Source organism: Vanacampus margaritifer, chromosome 10, assembly GCF_051991255.1.
Source record: "Vanacampus margaritifer isolate UIUO_Vmar chromosome 10, RoL_Vmar_1.0, whole genome shotgun sequence".
Lineage (NCBI taxonomy): Eukaryota > Metazoa > Chordata > Actinopteri > Syngnathiformes > Syngnathidae > Vanacampus > Vanacampus margaritifer.
In genome coordinates, this window is record NC_135441.1 from 9,496,354 (window position 1) to 9,516,579 (window position 20,226).

Below are 20,226 nucleotides of genomic sequence, written 5' to 3' on the forward strand. Positions count from 1 at the left end.
GAACTGCCTCCTTTACCTCACTGAACTGCGAATTATCTCAACCAGAACCATAAAACCCCTGTTGATAAATAGACAAACTTGCAAAATGACTAACCAAACTCATTTCTCAACCAGGAAGGTAAATGTGGTTGCACTTGAGGGGACAGGCAGTGGCTGCAATGTGTGATCGTCTGTCATTGCGTTTGCTCTACCTAACCTCTCCTGACACCTGGAGTCAGGGACCCCCCTCTAAATGTGTAATATTCAATCTTCCTGACAGCTCTGCTAATGACCAGGAGGAACCAAAACAGAGGTAATAGGTGAGCCTCAAAATTGTGTTCAAATTATCCTTGATAATGATTCCCTTCCATGTACAAAAAGAAATGTGTGTGTGTGTGTGTGTGTGCGTGTGCGTGTGTGTGTGCGTGTGTGTGTGTGTGTGTGTGTGTGTGTGTGTGTGTGTGTGTGTGTGTGTGTGTGCGTGCGCGCGTGCCTGCGTGCGTGCGTGTGTGTGTGAGTGGCAGTGTGTTTACATCAGGAGAATGTCGAATGGCGGAGCTAATTATCAGCTCTATTAAAGGTAAGTATAGCCATCTGCATCCCGGACAAGTTCTAATGAAGGACAGCAGACAGCAGGCTGGACTCTTTCATGTGTCATGCGTTGTTGGTCAATATCCACACCGGACCGCCACGGTGCCACGCTGCCCACAGTACATATGTTTCCAACATTGCACAGCTGGATCTGTATTATTCCTCACTTTATCTCACTCCCATACCGTAAGGCATAATCTATGTCTATCTTCTCTGTCAATTGTACTTGAAGGAGAATTATTGTTTAGGATGTCTTTTTTCCCCGCCCTCTGTCTGCGTATGTGATATCATGCGCACATCGTGTACATGAAAGAAGGAATGTGCAGTTTCATTTTTGGGCCACATGTGGCAGTAGTGATTCAAAATGTAATTCCCTGCATTGAGCAACTTTAATATGTGTAAATATGTTATTTTAATATGACTGATTATGATTTCTATTCATTTAAAAATATATATTATATCAACATATACGACAATACAATTGACTACTTTGTAAAAAAAAAAAGAAAAAAAGGTGGCCCTCAACAACCGTTCCAACATGGTGCCTCTTTTTAAATTCCATTGCTCATGAACACCAGTGCACGCCTGATTATAGATGAATAAGTCTGTGCAAATTTGCTTCTTTTTTGCTTTTTTTTAACAAAGAATCAAGTCAACTGAAGAGATGTTTCATTTCTGATTTAATTATTATCTTATATGAACATTGGAGAAAACATCGCTACTACGACTGCTCTTAATTTAGAATATAGGAAGCATTTTATTAACATTTTTCAAAAAGTTTTTCATATTGTTGTTCCCTTTCTTTGCTCGGTTTTGAGTACGAAATGGCAGACTTCTGCTGTGTGAGGCGTCCATTCTTCTTTGTATGCGTATTAATAGAAGAAATTCAAACATTTTCTGAAACATTTTGTAGCCTCTTTGTAGTGCCCTACTAAGATTGATGCACTTCATGTTTTATTTACCGCACTTCAATAAAAGTTGGGTTGTTTTTTCTTTTTTTCCCCTTTTTTTTTTTAACAAATCGGAATCCAAATTCCAAAAGGAATGTGCCTTTTCCACATTGGATCTTTTGTCTGTTGTGAAGTTGTTGTGCTGATTTTTGTGGCTTTTGTTTGTATGTGTTATAAGACGCTGCAGTGCATATTGCGGAATTCATCAATTCTAATCTCGCCAATTTCCCACATGGAGTCAATAAGGTCTGTCTATAGCACGTACTTCAACTCCCAGCTGCAGAAAGATTGCATGCTTTTTTCCTGACATCCTAACATAGTGCGCCAAATATAAAAAAATGTGACTCATTTGATAAAGGTCACGCTCCTTAATTAATTACACATCAATGTATTCCAACTCTCTGGTGAACTGGCTTGTGGAGCAACACGTAATATGTCTGTCTCCATTTCGTCTCTAATGCATGTAACTTTCATTTTTACATTTCTAATCAGCACTGCTTAAATCTATCACTGTCGCCTCGCAGGCCCCCACTTCCACTTGTTTCTTTGCTCAAATTACAACCTTTGTAAGTGCTCTTAACTTTCCAGAGCTGGTGAATTATGAATGATATGAAATATTTAAAAAGCAGCGCAGAGCTACAGCAAGAAGCCCATAATCAGGGTGAAAACGAGGTGGTCTGTACTTAACCAAACGAACCCGAAGTTGTGTACTGCATAGCTGTTTGACCTCTTTGTAGCACATTCATTTTCCAAACATATGTTGGCCATTTTGGCAGCTCTGCACTGTGAAAGCGAGACAGGACGAAAGAGGTCTGTCTTGCATGTGAGCGCTGAGCTAACTGGCTGTGAAAGCCGGTGACGGCGGTTTGGAAGGAAAAGTGAGCAAACCCAAAGGCGTGTTTGTGTGATCAGATGCAGATTTTTCCGTGACCCTTTGATGGGGGGGGGGGAGGTTAACCCCGATCCTTAGGGCTCTGAACTCGAAATGATTTCCAAATATACTTGAGCGCACACATATATGAGTAGAAGAAGAAAATCATACCTCTAATCCCCAACATTCATAAAGCGGGCGCACCTCTTGTGAAATTAAAAGACAAGGTGACTGGGCTTGGTTTTACGCCACCTGAGAGGTGGCGCTCCACAAGGGGCCGCGGCAATCTATTCTTCTTACTATATTGAGAGAAACTTACTCGAGCATAGCAGCGGTTCTTTCCCCTCTTGTGCTTGTCCTCTGCTTTGCTCCCAATCCTTCCATGTTTGCCTTCAAGTCACTACCGGTTAGAACTTTCTAGTACAAGTGCGTGCAAATGTGTGTCAGCAGCACGGCTGTACGGTTGGCTAATTTCTCCATCGACGTACTGCAGGGTGCTAGCAGCGTGCTATTGTGTGATATTGATGCGCTACAGATTAGAGTGAATCACCAGTGTGTGTCGTAAATATTCTATTGTCACTTTAATGCCTCCATCAATGGCTTTGGCTGGTGAAATTCAGTCGGCTGGTGTTTTTGTCCCCTCTGGCTTGCGCCAGCTAGTAGGCTCTCCCACACACATCTGCACACACTTCATGCACACACATGCGGCTACACAGAGACTGAAATAGAGAAAATGAGGGAAGTAGAGTGAGATAAAGGACATCATACACACACACTCACACACACACATTGACACACACTCACTCACTCCCAGATTCCGCCCCAGGCTTTTTTTTTTTTGCCGTCACAGATGATCAGGCCCAGTTTTGGCTCTGGCCAAGTCCTGGTCCTGGAGCCAAACTGTTAAAAGACATTAAGTCAGCAGAGAGACGCACCGCTGCTTCCTCTCACTGCTAACCACAGGACACTAGAATGTGTGTGCGCAGTACTGTACAAAAGGCCATCATTAGATTAGTTGTTTGAGCGATGCTTTAATGAGCACATATGATTATTTCTCAATGTCTTTATTAGAGTCCAATTTAAAAGAACGTGACCTCCCCTTACATGACACTTAAAATAATACACACACATGATACACGATCAACTTTTTTCCAGGTACAGTATTTACATGAGGATCTGATTTACAATTTAGTAGATTACACCAATTTTCATACAAATGTTACTTGAGCAAAAGTAGTGGAACAGATAAGAATTAAAGGAATAAAACTAGATATTTAGTTAGCTTCCTTTTTTTTCTTTTTTTTTTGCCTATTTTAATTATTACAATACCTGAAGGGAAATTCAGCTTGCACTGTGCTGTATATTTTGTTTTGCACACCTCAGAGAATCATATCAAGTGTAGGCAGGCATACAAAAATACAGAGTGAAAGAGGTGTGGGTATGGTGCCTTGCTCAAGGACTCCTTGACAGTAGCCAGCCAGCAGACTAGCATCTCCAACAACTACAGACGCTCCTCTACTTATGAACATTCGAGTTACGAACAACGGTACATACGAACATTTCTGCGCGTACAGTATGTCGAAAAATGTTCGGAAAGAAATGCTGTAAGTTAGATTTTGTATTGCGCGTAGTGCTTCTTTCCGCCGCTAATACCGACGATTGGCGCTGTGAGAGCTCATTGGAGGCTGAGCAACGTGGCGAGGAGGAGGAGGAAGAAACGCCGGTCCCCATGAAGCAGGAAATAACTTTTGAAGCCGATTCCAGCGACGACGAAGAATCTCTCATGATATAAAATCCTCCTCTTCCTCCTCCTCCATCATCTCCTTAAGCATCGAGTACATCTTCCAAAAGTAAGTTAAACTTCATTTTATTTATCTTATTACGTGCATGTACATACTGTGTGTGTGTCTTTCGCTCTCTCTCTCTAACATACGTAGTACAGTACAGTACTGTACGTATTCTCTCCATTTTATTAAAAGTTTTTTTCAGTACAAACCAATGCAGGTTACTTGTACAAGCCTTAAACATACTTATATAAACCTTCAATATACTTATATAGGCTTTAAACATAAATTATAATACAAAATATAGCACTGAAGCAACTTACGAACAAATTCACCTTATGAACGATCGTCCGGAACGTAACTCGTTCGTAAGGTGGGGAGCGTCTGTAGTTGCCAATTTGACCTTGTTATAATTTTAGAATAATGCACCTTTGCACATTCATCACTCCGTCATGTCTGTCACATGTCACCACTCAATGGTGAATACTGTCCACAACTTAATTTTACACTTACAGTTAAGAATGTCAAATCTTCTTTAACAAGCCTCCCCTACCACTTTATCATGCATCTTTATGGGGCCAGATTGTATTTTATTGTACTCTACAGTCACAGACAAAATGGTCATCCTTGTATCTTCAGTTAAATTGTTATTATAACGTTACATTTACATTTGTTTGGACCAGTATTTCAGTGAAAACAAAAACAGCAATAGTATTCTACTGCTACAAATGGTGCTTTCAGGCATTCCAATCAACAGAATCGTTATCAGGCTTATGCAGAGCTTGCGGTGTTGGAGAAGGGAAATGTCCAAAACCTACAGAACTCCGGCCCTCGAGGACCAAGTTTGCCCTCCCCTGGGTTAGCCTTATTATACCTGACAGTGTTAGGAGTGTTAAAATTGTTACTGGGAAAAATTCCCTGGGTAGTTAATAATTAAAAGGTTTTCTTAAGGTGACCATTTAGCGCTTCCCTATGTGGAAAATGTGGCTTCAAAATTTCGACAAATCATTCAAGTCATGACAAAGTCAACTAGTATGTAGGAAAAACAGCAATAAACTGGAAAAACATTATACACCACAACAATGAAAAGGTGATCTTTGAACTGTTTCAAAATATCTTCGTATCGTTTAGTAAAGTACATAGGTAGACAAAACAAGTTTTACTTCTTTCTGACCCTTTCATTTATTTTACTTTACTTTGAATTTCAATATTGCTTTATATTGTCTTTTTTTTTCTTTTACAAATGAATAAAATAAATTGAATTGAATTGAATCTTTCCCACAAAATGCCAAAAGCACCCTCTATGAAAAAGGTCAGATTTTGTTTCTCTTATATTTGTGGTAAGCATATAGTAAGATGCTGCGATTGGCTGGCAACCAGTTCAGGGTGTACCCCGCCTACTGGCCGAAGCCAGCTGGGGTAGGCTCCAGCGCCCCCCGCGACCCTTGTGAGGACAAGCGGTTGAGAAAATGGATGGATGGATGGATATAGTAAGATGGTATTTGTTGAATTATTATTACTATTGTTACTGTCTTTCCCTGCTAAGAGGCTAATCGTATGTTTCTATTTCCTTGTAGTGAGGCATGTTCTATAATTTCTTACCTTATAAAGGTGCACAAGAAATCTACTGGTGGCTCAAGACCTTTACACAGTACTGCTTATACAGTATGTGTTTGATATAAGCAGGGTGAGCATGTGCTGAGACATGCACACGTGTACCCTAATGAGCCTTTGCATGTACTGGAGCATGCGTAGCCTTCTCCTTGATGAGGTCAGGGGTAGAATATTTGGAACAGCCTTCCGTCTCTCGGCGCACCACATGCCTGTCGCAGCTCACTGAGCAGACTGTCAAGGCTTATGTAAATGACGAGCTGCTCAGATGTGAAATCAGCCCTGTATTAAATGGTTTTGTTCCACCTGTCAGAGCTGATTAGTCCAAAAGCTCTCCAAAAGCTGCACAGGTATTGTGTTGATTGTATTCACGAAGGAGAGCATGGGAAAAAAAATCTGCAGATCATCTCAGCAAAGAGCATATGTGGAGGTAGCAGGGTGCAATTGGTTTCTGAAGTGTGATCACTTTTGTCGCAGTTATCCCATGACAGATTACTGCGGGGCTCTTTTAGGCTGCTGGGCAACCCTCAACAGATGCGAGTTGATTGCGATCCGCCCACATAGGTATCCAGGAACACTCCACCTGTCTCTTCAAACTAAGACATTCTTGCTCCATTCCAAAGAACCAATCACAGGTCTCATTAGTCTAACCCAGGGGTCTGCAACCTGCGGTTCTGGAGCCATATGTGGCTCTTTAGACCATCTCTTGTGGCTCCCTGTGGAATCCTCCACCCCCTCACAAAAAAAAATAAAAAAATATATATATATATTAGATAAAATATTCTTCAAATTCATTAATAATTTAGATATAAAATAATTAAATATTAAAAAATTTCAAAGTCAAATTTTGAAATTTGAGGTAGATGAAAAAGTTTCAAAAACGACCTTAACATTTCCAAAAAGTGACCATAAAATGTCCAAAAAGGAAGACTAAAAGCAGAAAATTACCATAAAATGTCCATAAATTGCACGCAAAAAAAGAAAAGAAAAGAAAAAGGCAGAAACAAAAACATTTGAAAAATAACTACAAATTTTCCCAAAACAAAATAACAAAATAGTCAGAAAATTGTTTTAAGAAAAGTCAGGAAAGAAAATGTTCAAAAAGTAACAATAAAACGTCCAAAAACAAAAGAAGAAATCCCCCAAATTACCATAAAATGTCCACAGAATTTACCCAAAAAAAGTCAGAAATAGATAGCAAAAAAGGCAGAAAAAAATTGCCATATCATGTCCATAAAAAGGAAGAAAGGCAGAAAATTACCATATGTCGATAAAATTGCCAAAAATGTCAGATATTTGACAGAAAGGCAGAAAATCTAAGAATATCTGAAAAATAAAGCAGGAAAAAAAAAAAAAAGGAAGACGAAAGGTAGAAGAAAATGAATCTCAAAGTATTTCTGTTATGATGCAGCTCTAATGGGCTCTTGGGCCCTCAGCACATTAGACGAACAGACTGTTTCCTTCATCACAATGTTTAAATGTTTTGTGGCTCCAGACAGATTTTTTGTAATTTATTTGGCCTAAAATGGCTCTTTTTCCAAAAACCCTTGCCAACCCCTGGTCTAACCTTAGGTTCTGATCAAACATAGGCCCGTAACGCTCCTTTCTTGGACACGCACAAAACAAGCTTGGAAGCAATGCAGGTGGCAACACTCTTCAGGAAATTAGAGTGTGTGGGGGAGAGGGAAGCAAGTTGGTGCCGAAAGCGATACAGAGGGATACATTGCGAGAGGGGCAGCGAGGACACCGGCGGGAGGACTCCCAACATAAAGCAGGTCTTTGAAAAGGGCACACGAAAAGAAAAGGTCTCGGCCAAATACCTGAAAGAATGTCGAGAGGAAAGACGAGCGCGGCCAGAGGGAGATAAGGCGGTTAGCTGCACACTGGGGCAGCTCTTGTGTCATTGGATCAAGTTTCCTCTGCTCATGTGTGTGTATGTATCTACGTCCATTTGAGCACCAAGTCAATACTGACCCTGCTGACATTCCGGAGTGCTCTGTCTGTGTTCATGGTCCAGTGAGGTCGCTGACAAAGCCGTGATGGCCAATGGCTGTAGACGTGCGTCTGTGTGTGTGTGTGTGTGTGTGTGTGTGTGTGTGTGTGCGTGTGTTTGCCTTTGTGTATTATGAGGACATTTCACCTGAATACATGCCGTGCTGCGAGGACATTTTGAATTATGAGGACACAGCCCATGTCCTCATAATTATTTCAATGCAGAAGTGCTTCTAGGGCTGTAGAAGGCTTAAATCCAAAGTTTTAGCCAATGTCCTTGTAAAGCACAATTACGTGAATTTGTGTATTTTTGTGTATTTGATGGCGCCCCCTGTAGGAAGGTCCTTGTAATGCACCACTTCATGAATAATTCACACCAGTGTATATTTCACAGCATTTGATTGGCTGACCATCACCTGTCCCCACAATTACGCACGTCTCCATAATTCAGTTTTTTCTCAAAATGCTGTGTATTGTGAATGTTTGTCTGTAGACACAGAGCCTTATTTTTTTTGCAGCCACCAATTCCTAAGTAAATAATTAAATAATGAAATACCCTATGACATTTAATTATATATTTCAGTATTTAATTATTTCAGTGGTTGTTTATTTAAAAATGTACAATGGTTAACAGCAGAGACAGAGAAACTGTCAGTGCAGTACATTGATTCATCATTTAACATCCCACCCTACCTTTACAGTATAACATCTTTCTGTACACCAGTGGCCAAATGTTTTGAGAATGACATTGATTTTCTAAAAATCTGCAGTGCTGACTTATTATTGTTTTTTTATGATGGCAATTTGCATGTACATGTACTCCAGAATGTTATAGTGATTAGATGAATTGCAAAGTCCCTATTTGCCATGAAAATTAAAGTAATTTCCTTTAGTGACCTTACAAACTTTAAGTGAAGAAGGCTTCAGGGCACCCAAGAAAATCCAGCAAATGCCAGGACTATCTCCCAAAGTTGATTCAGCTGCGGGGATAAGGACATCACCACCAGTGTAGAGCTTGCTCAGGAATGGCAGTAAGCAGGTATGAGTCCATCTACACCCATGGTGAGGGAGTAAGACTTTTGGAGGATGGCCTGGTGTGACCAGTGAAAAAGGGATTCCATAAACACAGACCAAAATAAGGAAAAAAGAGTTAAAGTTATTTTCTCTGATTAACCCCCTTTCCAACTGTTTGGGGCATCCGGAAAAATGCTTGTCTGGAGAAGAAAAGGTGAGCGCTACCATCAGTCCTGCTTCATGCCAACAGTAAAGCATCATGTGACCATTCATTTGCAGGGTTAATTCTAAGCCAAGTTACTGGGCTCGCTCACAATTTTGCCAAAAAACACATGCATCCATTACTAAAGTATAGTACCAAAACATCCTCGGACAGCAACTGTGTGACAGCAGCAAGGTTATTTTATTTACTAAAGCAAAAAAACATTTTCGTTAATGAAAAAAATAATAATAACTTTTTAAAAAAACAAACTGAAATCACATTAAACGATTACAAAATTATCTATAATTCTAGCAATAATATCCTTTGTTTTCGTCTGTGGTAATTAATTTAGTATATGAGCCTTTCGGGTTAATTTTAAATGTGATCTATTTTTTTTTAATTGACACTGTAAATCATAGAACAATAGCCACTCTTATCAACAAAGTTCATAATCCAACACTGAACCAATTTGTTGATTTAAATGTGATTTATTATATTGCCCGGAGTACGGAAGTGACGTCATCTAGCAGCCCCGATAGAGAACCGCCCCGGCTCTAATTACTTCACGAGACGTGATGGCAGTGTAGCTGTGCTAATGAGGTAGGTTTGAAGCTTGAATTTTTCCTCCAGAAACTTGTTTATTTTAATGTTGGTCGCTTGTGTACATTGCTGAAAATGATTTATAATGCAAGTCCAGTGTAAGTGCAGCTAAGCTAACGTTAGCATACCTAACCATCTGTTGATTATGATGGTTGCAGCAAATTATTTATAATTGCTACGCTTTTGTTAGTGACGGTTAGCTCAGTTAGCATAGCAGAGCTAACCGTCTGTTGAGTAAGATAAATGCTAATTGAAATTTTTAAGAGGAAAGCAATAACAGGCTGGTTTGATAGGCTGGTTTATGATGTGAAAATATACAATGGTTTAGTATTACCAGTACAGTATAAATGAAGTATTGGTAAATTGCTGCATTTGTGTTTACTTAAATTTGTTCTTTAAATAGAAATATTTAAGTAAAGTCTGTTAGTGTTCATTACATTTAATTTATGCAAATATTTAGCAGAGCTGTGCTATCCACTGTATTTTATTTTCGTTGGCACATTTACTGCACACTGCACAGGATATTATGGTCCACAGAAAGTCAACTTCAAAACATCTGCACCAAGTTACCTATCAAACTGATTGAAACTAATTTTTTTCTATAGCTTTAGATCATTATCTTCAGTGAGATATGTCAGTCATGAGGCCACAGAGGGCAAAAGTTAAACCCAAAGAAGAGGTAGCATATTTTTCATCCTTAGGTAAAGACAAGGATGGCTTCACCATAAAATATATTAATTCATTCAAAGGTGAGTATTGGTAAAAGATTCTTTAGTATGGGCCTAGTTTTCATTACTGTTATAATGAAATATTTCCGTTGTATCCCTTTTTCTTTGTAAGGTTGAGGAGTGTTCAGTTCCTGCTCCTTTCAGAAGGGAGTCTTTCCTACTGAATATCGAGGAGTAGTTATGTGAAAACAGGCTGAGAGTGTATCATGATGCCCAGAAGGTTTTCATGTTTGAATTTCACTACAATGGAAAAACACTATGGTATGTTTATATGGTGTGTTGTCACACTTAATTTTGTTTTTTTTGGGGGTGGGGGGGTTATCGTGCAAGGTTTGACAAAACATAAAAGATTAATTATAACTCAAAAGCAAAAGTACATTCTTTTCTCAATATAATTTTTTTTGTTTTTATTTCATTTTTTTTACAATATTGTGACTTATTTTTTTATTTTACTTTTACAGTTATCGTGAGTATCGCTAACCTCACAATATCATGTTGATTATCATATCGTGATTGCTTATCATGACATTTGGATATTGCTTCATACATGTGACATACTAGAATTACTGGTCGCACATTCATGATTACATGAAATTACAGTTTAGCAGTCTAGTCTTAGTAAGAATTTAATTGTATTGGTATTTTTCTATTCATCTACCCCAGGTTTCCACTGAAGCACAACCTGATGAAGACACCGCTATCACAGACTGCGCCAAAGTTGACCAGGTGACTAGATTTCTTTTTGAATGTTGTTGAAATCAGTTTTCAGAAGCAAGACATTAGTGGAGGGTGGAGATACTAGGGCTGCACAATATGTGGAAAATATCTTGGCGCACGAATGGCTCATGCAATATGTGTATTGCAAAGACGTGCAACAAATGAATATTGGATTGTTTGTATACTTTAGTCTGAGGCTAAGCGATATGGCCAAAAAATAAAATAAAAAGTCTTTTAAACCAACCATCCAGCATTCTGCCACCACTTGTGCAAAATTACAACTCACAATAACATCTGGATGTAACAGAACATTATAACAGCTTTTAATAATCCAGAAGACAAAATACATTTCACGATTTAGCAAATTTTCAACGATTCAATTTGAATTTAATTTATTCAATTAATTTGATTTATTGCCAGGCCCTACTTGAGTCTGATTTTGACCAATCAGAGACAACCTTAATTGCGCATCGCCATACAAGAGAATTGTATCGAGGAGCATTACTAACAAAAAAAAAACTTATTTGGATAAGACTAGATCAAAATGAGCATGATTATTTTTCCGCACGTACGTGTATTTCTTTAATTAGATTATGAAGATATATATATTCGGTCCATGTTTAATGTCAAAATAATCTCCATCACTGTATAAAACACCCATGTCACATGTTTTGTCAATACTGTGCAGCCCTCGCAAGATACACAGTCCTCACAATGTCGTAGTTGTGAATAACTGACACTCTGAGGACAGTGTATTTATACACTGTGAGTTTAAAATACGTTTTGAGGGCTTGGAGTTACACATACAGTCCTCACAATTCATACTCTGGTCAGGTATGGACACTCTGAGGACTGTGTATTTTCTTATTTGTGTGTCATTGTGAAAAATAGACGTCAGCAATTTACACAAACCTGTAGTGCAGACAGATTTATTTATTCATTTTTGTAATGGCAAATAAAATGAGTTTGCATTCACATTACTTTAACCTATTCATTGTTCTGTATGTACTGTAACTGTGTAAATGCACAGGTACAGTCATGTTACTAAGAATTGAATTTTATATGTATTTTTCTCTTCATGTGTACCAGGTTTCAACTGACGCACAACCTGAAGACATAGCTGTCACAGACCAAGTTGACCAGGTGACTAGATTTCTTTTTGAATGTTGATGTTGAAATACGTTTTTCAGAAGCAAGACGTTGCACAATATATAAAAAAAAGATCTTGTCGCACGAATGGCTCATGCAATGTCTGTTGCAAAGACATGCAACAAATGAATATTGTATTGTATACTTTAGTCTGACTTTGACCAATCAGAGACTACCTTAATTTCGCATCGCCATACAAGAGAACCGTATCGAGGGGCATTACTAAAAAAAACTAACTTATTTGTATAAGACTAGATCACAATAAGCATGATTATTTTTCCGCATTAACGTGTATTTCTTTCTTTGGATTATAAAGATCTCTCTATCTTTATCTTTATGTCTATATATCTATATATCTGTCTCTCTATCTATATATATATGTATATTTGTGTATATATATATATATATATATATATATATATATATATATATATATATATATATATATATATATTTGTGTATATATATGTATATTTGTGTATATATATATTTGTGTATATATATATATATGTATATTTGTGTATATATATATATATATATATATATATATATATATATATATATATTTGTGTATATATATATATATACTGTATATATAGAGTATGTATGTATACAGTATATGTATAGATCTTTTTTTAGGTCCGTGTTAAATGTTTAATCTCCATCACAGTATAAAACACCCATGTCGCATGTCAATACTGTGTAGCCCTCGCAGATACACAGTCCTCACAATGTCGTAGTTGTGAATAACTGACACTCTGAGGACAGTGTATTTATACACTGCGAATGTAAAATAAGTTTTCAGGGGTTTGGAGTTACAGATACAGTCCTCACAATTCATACTCTGGTCAGGTATGGACACTTTGAGGACTGTGTATTTTCTATTAATTGTTTCATTGTGAAAAATAGACGTCACCAATTTACACAAACCACTAGTGCTGACGGATTATTTATTTTTGTAATGGCAAATAAAATGAGTTTGCATTCACATTACTTTAACCTATTCATTGTTCTGTATGTACTGTAACTGTGTAAATGCACAGGTACAGTCATGTTACTAAGAATTGAATTTTATATGTATTTTTCTCTTCATGTGTACCAGGTTTCAACTGACGCACAACCTGAAGACATAGCTGTCACAGACCAAGTTGACCAGGTGACTAGATTTCTTTTTGAATGTTGATGTTGAAATACGTTTTTCAGAAGCAAGACGTTGCACAATATATAAAAAAAAGATCTTGTCGCACGAATGGCTCATGCAATATGTCTGTTGCAAAGACATGCAACAAATGAATATTGTATTGTATACTTTAGTCTGACTTTGACCAATCAGAGACTACCTTAATTGCGCATCGCCATACAAGAGAACCGTATCGAGGGGCATTACTAAAAAAAACTAACTTATTTGTATAAGACTAGATCACAATAAGCATGATTATTTTTCCGCATTAACGTGTATTTCTTTCTTTGGATTATAAAGATCTCTCTATCTTTATCTTTATGTCTATATATCTATATATCTGTCTCTCTATCTATATATATATGTATATTTGTGTATATATATATATATATATATATATATATATTTGTGTGTGTGTATATATATATATATATATACATATATATATATATATATATATATATATATATATATATATATATATATATATTTGTGTATATATATATATACTGTATATATAGAGTATGTATGTATACAGTATATGTATAGATCTTTTTTTTAGGTCCGTGTTAAATGTTTAATCTCCATCACAGTATAAAACACCCATGTCGCATGTCAATACTGTGTAGCCCTCGCAGATACACAGTCCTCACAATGTCGTAGTTGTGAATAACTGACACTCTGAGGACAGTGTATTTATACACTGCGAATGTAAAATAAGTTTTCAGGGGTTTGGAGTTACAGATACAGTCCTCACAATTCATACTCTGGTCAGGTATGGACACTTTGAGGACTGTGTATTTTCTATTAATTGTTTCATTGTGAAAAATAGACGTCACCAATTTACACAAACCACTAGTGCTGACGGATTATTTATTTTTGTAATGGCAAATAAAATGTGTTTGCATTCACAATACTTTAACCTATTCATTGTTCTTTATGTACTGTAACTGTGTAAATGCACAGGTACAGTCGTGTTACTAAGAATTGAATTTTATATGTATTTTTCTCTTCATGTGTACCAGGTTTCAACTGACGCACAACCTGAAGACATAGCTGTCACAGACCAAGTTGACCAGGTGACTAGATTTGTTTTTGAATGTTGATGTTGAAATACATTTTTCAGAAGCAAGACGTTGGCACAATATATAAAAAAATATCTTGTCGCACGAATGGCTCATGCAATATGTGTATTGCAAAGACAAGCAACAAATGAATATTGCATTGTATACTTTAGTCTGACTTTGACCAATCAGAGACTACCTGAATTGCGCATCGCCATACGAGAGAACCGTATCGAGGGGCATTACTAACAAAAAATAACTTAATTGGATAAGATTAGATCACAATGAGCATGCTTATTTTTCCGCATTAACATGCATTTCTTTCTTTGGATTATAAAGATCTCTTTATCTTTATCTCTATCTTTATTTTCTATATCTATCTGTCTTGCTCAGTCCATCTCGCTATGTCTGTCTGTCCGTCTCGCTATGTATACAGTATATATATCTATATGTATGTGTATATATATATGTATATGGATAGATCTTTTTTTTTAGGTATGTGTTAAATGTTTAAATAATCTCCATCACTGTATAAAACACCCATGTCGCATGTTTTGTCAATACTGAGCAGCCCTCGCAGATACATTGTCCTCACAATGTCGTAGTTGTGAATAACTGACACTCTGAGGACAGTGTATTTATACACTGTGAGTGTAAAATAAGTTTTCAGGGCTTGGAGTTACACATACAGTCCTCACAATTCATACTCTGGTCAGGTATGGATTCTCTGAGGACTGTGTATTTTCTTGTTTTTGTTTCATTGTGAAAAATAGACGTCACCAATGTACACAAACCTGTAGTGCAGAAGGATTTATTTATTTATTTTTGTAATGGCAAATAAAATGAGTTTGCATTCACAATACTTTAACCTATTCATTGTTCTGTATGTACTGTAACTGTGTACATGCACAGGTACAGTCTTGTGTGTTACTAAGAATTGAATTTTATATGTATTTTTCTCTTCATGTGTACCAGGTTTGAACTGACGCACAACCTGAAGACATAGCTGAAGACGTAGCTGTCACAGACAAAGTTGACCAGGTGACGAGATTTCTTTTTGAATATTGATGTTGAAATCAGTTTTCAGAAGCAAGACGTTAGGAGTGAAGAGTGTAGAGTAGATGCTAGGGCTAAACTATATAACTAACAAATATAATCACAACAATTGTTTATGCAATGTGTATTGCCAAGACGTTAAAAATACTGTATCCAACAATACGCTTGTATGGGACTAAAATTTCTACAAGTCAACATTAAAAATATCTCAAATTCAAGATTTGTTGGCAGTTTGGTGATTTAGATTATGCACTGTAGTGATCTTTTTTTCCCATTAATTTATTTATGGTGGATTTTAGAGGTGAACTCGCTATAATTTTTTAATTTTTTTTTTAAACAGAAGTGTAAACATCAGGTAGTTTATTCACTTGTATCAAGCTTGGATAAATGTGCTTTATGTTTTGGACCTTTCGCTGCACTAGAATGGACTGGCATGATGGGTATTTTATCTTGTGTGTTATTTGTATCTGCAATGGATCTTTGTTTCACGCAACCAGGATTAATAGTGCAGGCATTTTCATTGAATGAATATAATTTAGTCAAGAGGATAAATTATGACCCATGTTTATACCGCTGTCTTTAGTTGCAAGCAGCAAAATGTTGAGCAATTGTCTCAATCTTAACGACTGTCTGACTCGGTAAAATAGAAAACGTCTACTGTAACTGAAGGACTGTATCACACAAGACCCGTTTTAGGGGCAATGCCATAGATTAAGCATATTAACTATCCCTCTTGTTAAATGCTTCATCTCATCTTTCGAATAAATGTGGTGACTAGATTTATAATAATCTTTAGTATATGCACAAACTTTAGGTTCTAAATGCTTTTCTAGTTTGCTCCAGCATCTGGCACATATCCCGTTGATTGCAAAAAAAAAAAAAAATGCAAAACTGCTTGATGATGAAGACCACCTATCTTTGGTAAATGAACTTTAGCACATTAGCCCATCAATGGCGGGAGCTACTTCTTCCGCGAGCGCTCAACACTTGTCTCAAGCTTCTACTTCGAGTGCATCACTAAGTAGCAGCGAAGTAAAGCTAGTAAATATTTATGACCACCCGCCAAAAGGAACTTTAACCCGCATCCGGCAGGTGTCAATTTTAGAGCCGCTGTATATATGCACATGTATGTGTGCGTCTACTGTATATATGGATATCATTGCTGTCCTGTGAAAAACATGTTTCCATTTTTAGGTCGCGGGCTGCTCTCCGGTAGCGATCCTTCTTGGCGGCACGGCTTGTATCACGGTGCGCTTTATAGTCTGGAAAATATGGTGGAAGTGTTTTTCACAGGACAGCGACAATATGTATGTCTGTATGTATGTAATAATTGTTTTTGTTTAAAAAATTAGGTTGCTGATGTATCCAGTTCAAGTGAGGATTCATCAGCAGAGGAATATGTTCCAGATTCTCACAGTACTTCAGACACTTCCTACATTGAACCTGTTTTTCAGAAATTCTGAAATCCGAAGGTATTCCAGTAATGAGCTATTAGAAAACTGCTCATCTTTAAGATGAGAGGTAGTCATGTTTTAAAGAATAAAATGTTCAATGTTCACTCTTTTGCATCTGGTTTCATGTCTAGCTTATCCATTACAAAGATGTGCTTGACCTAGATAACCTGGTCACATAAGAAGCATTGTTTTATTAACATACCAGTTTCAGTCTGTCCTAAAGTTGTAACATGGTGCTCAAGGATCAGGTATGACTTTGCATTTCACAGTATTGTTATGCACAACAATGCGACCTTATATCAGGTAAGTCATTACACATCAATGTCATTTCAGTTTGTGTAACGTCAGAATGCCAGAACTTTCAAGTCACTTCAGTGACATGGTTGCTGTGTGTTGTGTAAACTTTGTCCTTGTAATGTGAGTTGGTCCTCATAATTACCATTTTTGCCATGGGCGTGGCTTATTTAGCTCATTATCTATGTCCTCATAATTACTGTTTTTTCAGGTTTTTCTTTTTTTTGTGCGTTGAGTTTTTTAAAGTTTTGAAGTGAAATTTCCCTGGATGACCCCCAAAAAATTTTTGGGGTGCAAGTCCCATCTCTCTGGCATTAGCGGAAAGGGGTGTCCCCGTAATACACAATTAAACAGGTTTGGAAAAAATGTCCTCATAATACACAGAGGCAAACCTGTGTGTGTGTGTGTGTGTGTGTGTGTGTGTGTGTGTGTGTGTGTGTGTGTGTGTGTGTGTTTGTGTGGCGCCTTCAGGGTGAGCCAAGGCTGGTATCACTAGACTGAGTTAAGAGATGGAAGCGCTGAACCAGGAGCCAAAAAAGGATAACTAAGTCTTAATATTTGTGTCCAACCCAAGAGATGTCTGGATCCCATGTGCCGCTTTTTTCCCGCTCTTCTTCTGGGCTTCAAAGCGTCTCGAGAGGAGCGCCTGCTTTGAAAGTGATTTTCAAGTGTGGGCTTTATCTGTGTGTGGGAAATCACCCTGGAGCTATTTTGTAAGCTTAGCCACCTTTGAATAGATTAACAGGGCCTTAGGATAAAGCGAAGCGCCAAGCTAACGTATAGCAGCAAAATGCATGCCAGCTTCCTGCGCGTTGCCTCGGAAGTGACAACAAAACTGTCTGGATATTAAATGTTGCGTAGCATGCGTATTGAAGCAAATCTAAGAAGTTATTAGCTGTGAATGAGGTCTGATAGCAATTAGTCTCGCTCCAGCACACAGACTGACTCCTGTCTAATGATATCATTGACCTTGTCACCTCCCAGAGGTCAAAGTGTCCATGTTAAACCATGCGTAATGGTTCCGTGTTTAGACTACATAGGCCTGTCCGACTAAATGGTGATGGATCGCTTCTTTTGGCCGCCTCCAGTATGTGTTTCATCAAATGATACGGGCCCCAACATGATACGCTGTTGATTAAATCAATACTCCAAGGAAATGAATGGTGGGCTCCATTTCAATCCAATAACACAGCGGCTGTAGGTGTGTGCATGTGCCTGCACACGTATGAGCGAGTGTGCATGTACCCTTGAGGAGCGTTTGTACGCAACACCAAATCCATGGACAAGGACGTTGTGTTTGTTTGCAATATGCTTTTGAAATGAGGCCGTAAACGCTCGCCTCTCAGGAGGCAGCCGTGATCATCAGAAAGTAAAAATCTCATCAGCGATGACAGACTCAATGATGCCCATCATTTACTGCCTCTGGTTTGAAAATCATGGGACTAAAGGGGAGATGGAAAATGACAGAAGGCCCAGCAGGGTCCTGCAAACTACTGGAGCTTTTTCTATTTCCCCCGACTTGTTTATTAGATTTATTTTGTCTAGAAGCGGCCAGCTGCTGCAGAGGCAGAAAAACTAATGAAGCCGGTGGAATGATGAAGTAGGGCAAATCTGGATGTGCTAGATATGAAAGAATATCCTCTGCTCTGACTGTTACGTCAGGGATACTTAGCAGGACAGGTGCTGCCCTGAGGCGGTGCACATGAACGAATCTCGCCGCGCCATCCGTCACACTGCAGGCACACAAACACAAATATACAGCAGCTCACGACAACACCGATCCTTTCTGCTATTTCTAAAGCCTTCCTGTTTGTCGTCTATGCTTTCTTTCTTTTTGACTCACCCCAGCGGTGACCCCTAGCAGCCCCCAATCTAATGACCGACACAGTTTGACACTCATTAAAGGTGGTCAATTAACCAGAGGGCCCAGAGTCACTTTCATTAGACGGCTTGTAAAGGTCTATTTCAGTGACTGCGTTTACATAGGGTGACCAGATGAGCCAAATTAAAAACTAGGAAACTACAATTTCAAATGAAATATAAAATGAATTCTCACCATTAACTATTAATAACAAATATAATCGCTAGTCAACCTGGCAACCACTCGCTGTGTCATTACTTTAGCTAATGCTGAATGCTATCATGGTTAAGAGCTCAACAGCACTAAACAAGCACTCACCATTATCCAAACTTTTTTGCTTGGTCCTAATGTTGTTTAAAAAAAAAAACCTTGTTTATAAAACTGAAAATCAAAAAACAAAAAAGTGTGTTCATCATGTCTTTACGTGAAAACAAATGCACCACCAGAAGCCAGTCTGACTACATTTCCCATGATTCTTAGACATAGAAGCAGGAATTAGTTCTAGTTCCAGTATGATACAAATGTGAATGTGAAAATAAATAGGAAGGAATTGAACAGTAAAATTGCTTTTTAATTTGGTTTTTCATATGAATTGCTGTGAGATTGACATACACATGAGCCAAACAATTGGCTTGCTGACTAAATAAATCGGGACAAAACAATGGGACTCTGGACTCAAGGCTCAAAACCGCGACTGCTGGTCACCCTCCATTTACATGCAGTCAGTAACATTTTCAAAACCCGAATACTGGCAATATTCAAGTTTTGAAAGGTAAACACGTAAAAACCCGAATGTGCTCAGTCCCATGGGTATCCTCTTTTCTAACCCAAATATTTTCTCATATAAACATGCACAGGGTACCTCCTGAACAAAACTTTGGTTTGTATTCAACACATACTCCATTTGCAAGGAACCTTGGACTGAGCTCCTTGTGCTTGCGCTGGCCATCTTACGTTGCCACTCGCTAAACAAGCCTAACTTGAATACATTGATTTCTCTGCTGCGTTTTCACCTAATATTCTGTCTACAGTGAAAATGCCACAGTGTGTGTATTAGGATTAGCAACTTCCTGAAAAAAACATATAAGGGACACCTCATAGACAAGGAAGGCTCACCAGATTGCCTTGA

The 20,226-nt window shown here is 37.9% G+C and overlaps 1 long non-coding RNA gene across 4 annotated transcripts; it reads left to right on the forward strand.

Annotated features, from left to right (window-relative positions):
* The first annotated feature begins 7,861 nt into the window (after window positions 1-7,861).
* LOC144059424 (uncharacterized) lies at window positions 7,862-17,046 on the forward strand. Of its 4 annotated transcripts, none has more exons than XR_013295661.1 (9): window positions 7,862-10,343; window positions 10,435-10,583; window positions 10,986-11,048; window positions 12,129-12,182; window positions 13,291-13,344; window positions 14,394-14,447; window positions 15,408-15,473; window positions 16,683-16,736; window positions 16,841-17,046. It is a non-coding gene; the product is annotated as an uncharacterized LOC144059424 (long non-coding RNA). The 4 variants fall into 4 exon arrangements; XR_013295662.1 differs by lacking the exon at window positions 16,683-16,736 and having other exon boundaries at window positions 7,862-9,594; window positions 10,200-10,343; XR_013295660.1 differs by lacking the exon at window positions 16,683-16,736.
* The last annotated feature ends 3,180 nt before the right edge of the window (window positions 17,047-20,226 follow it).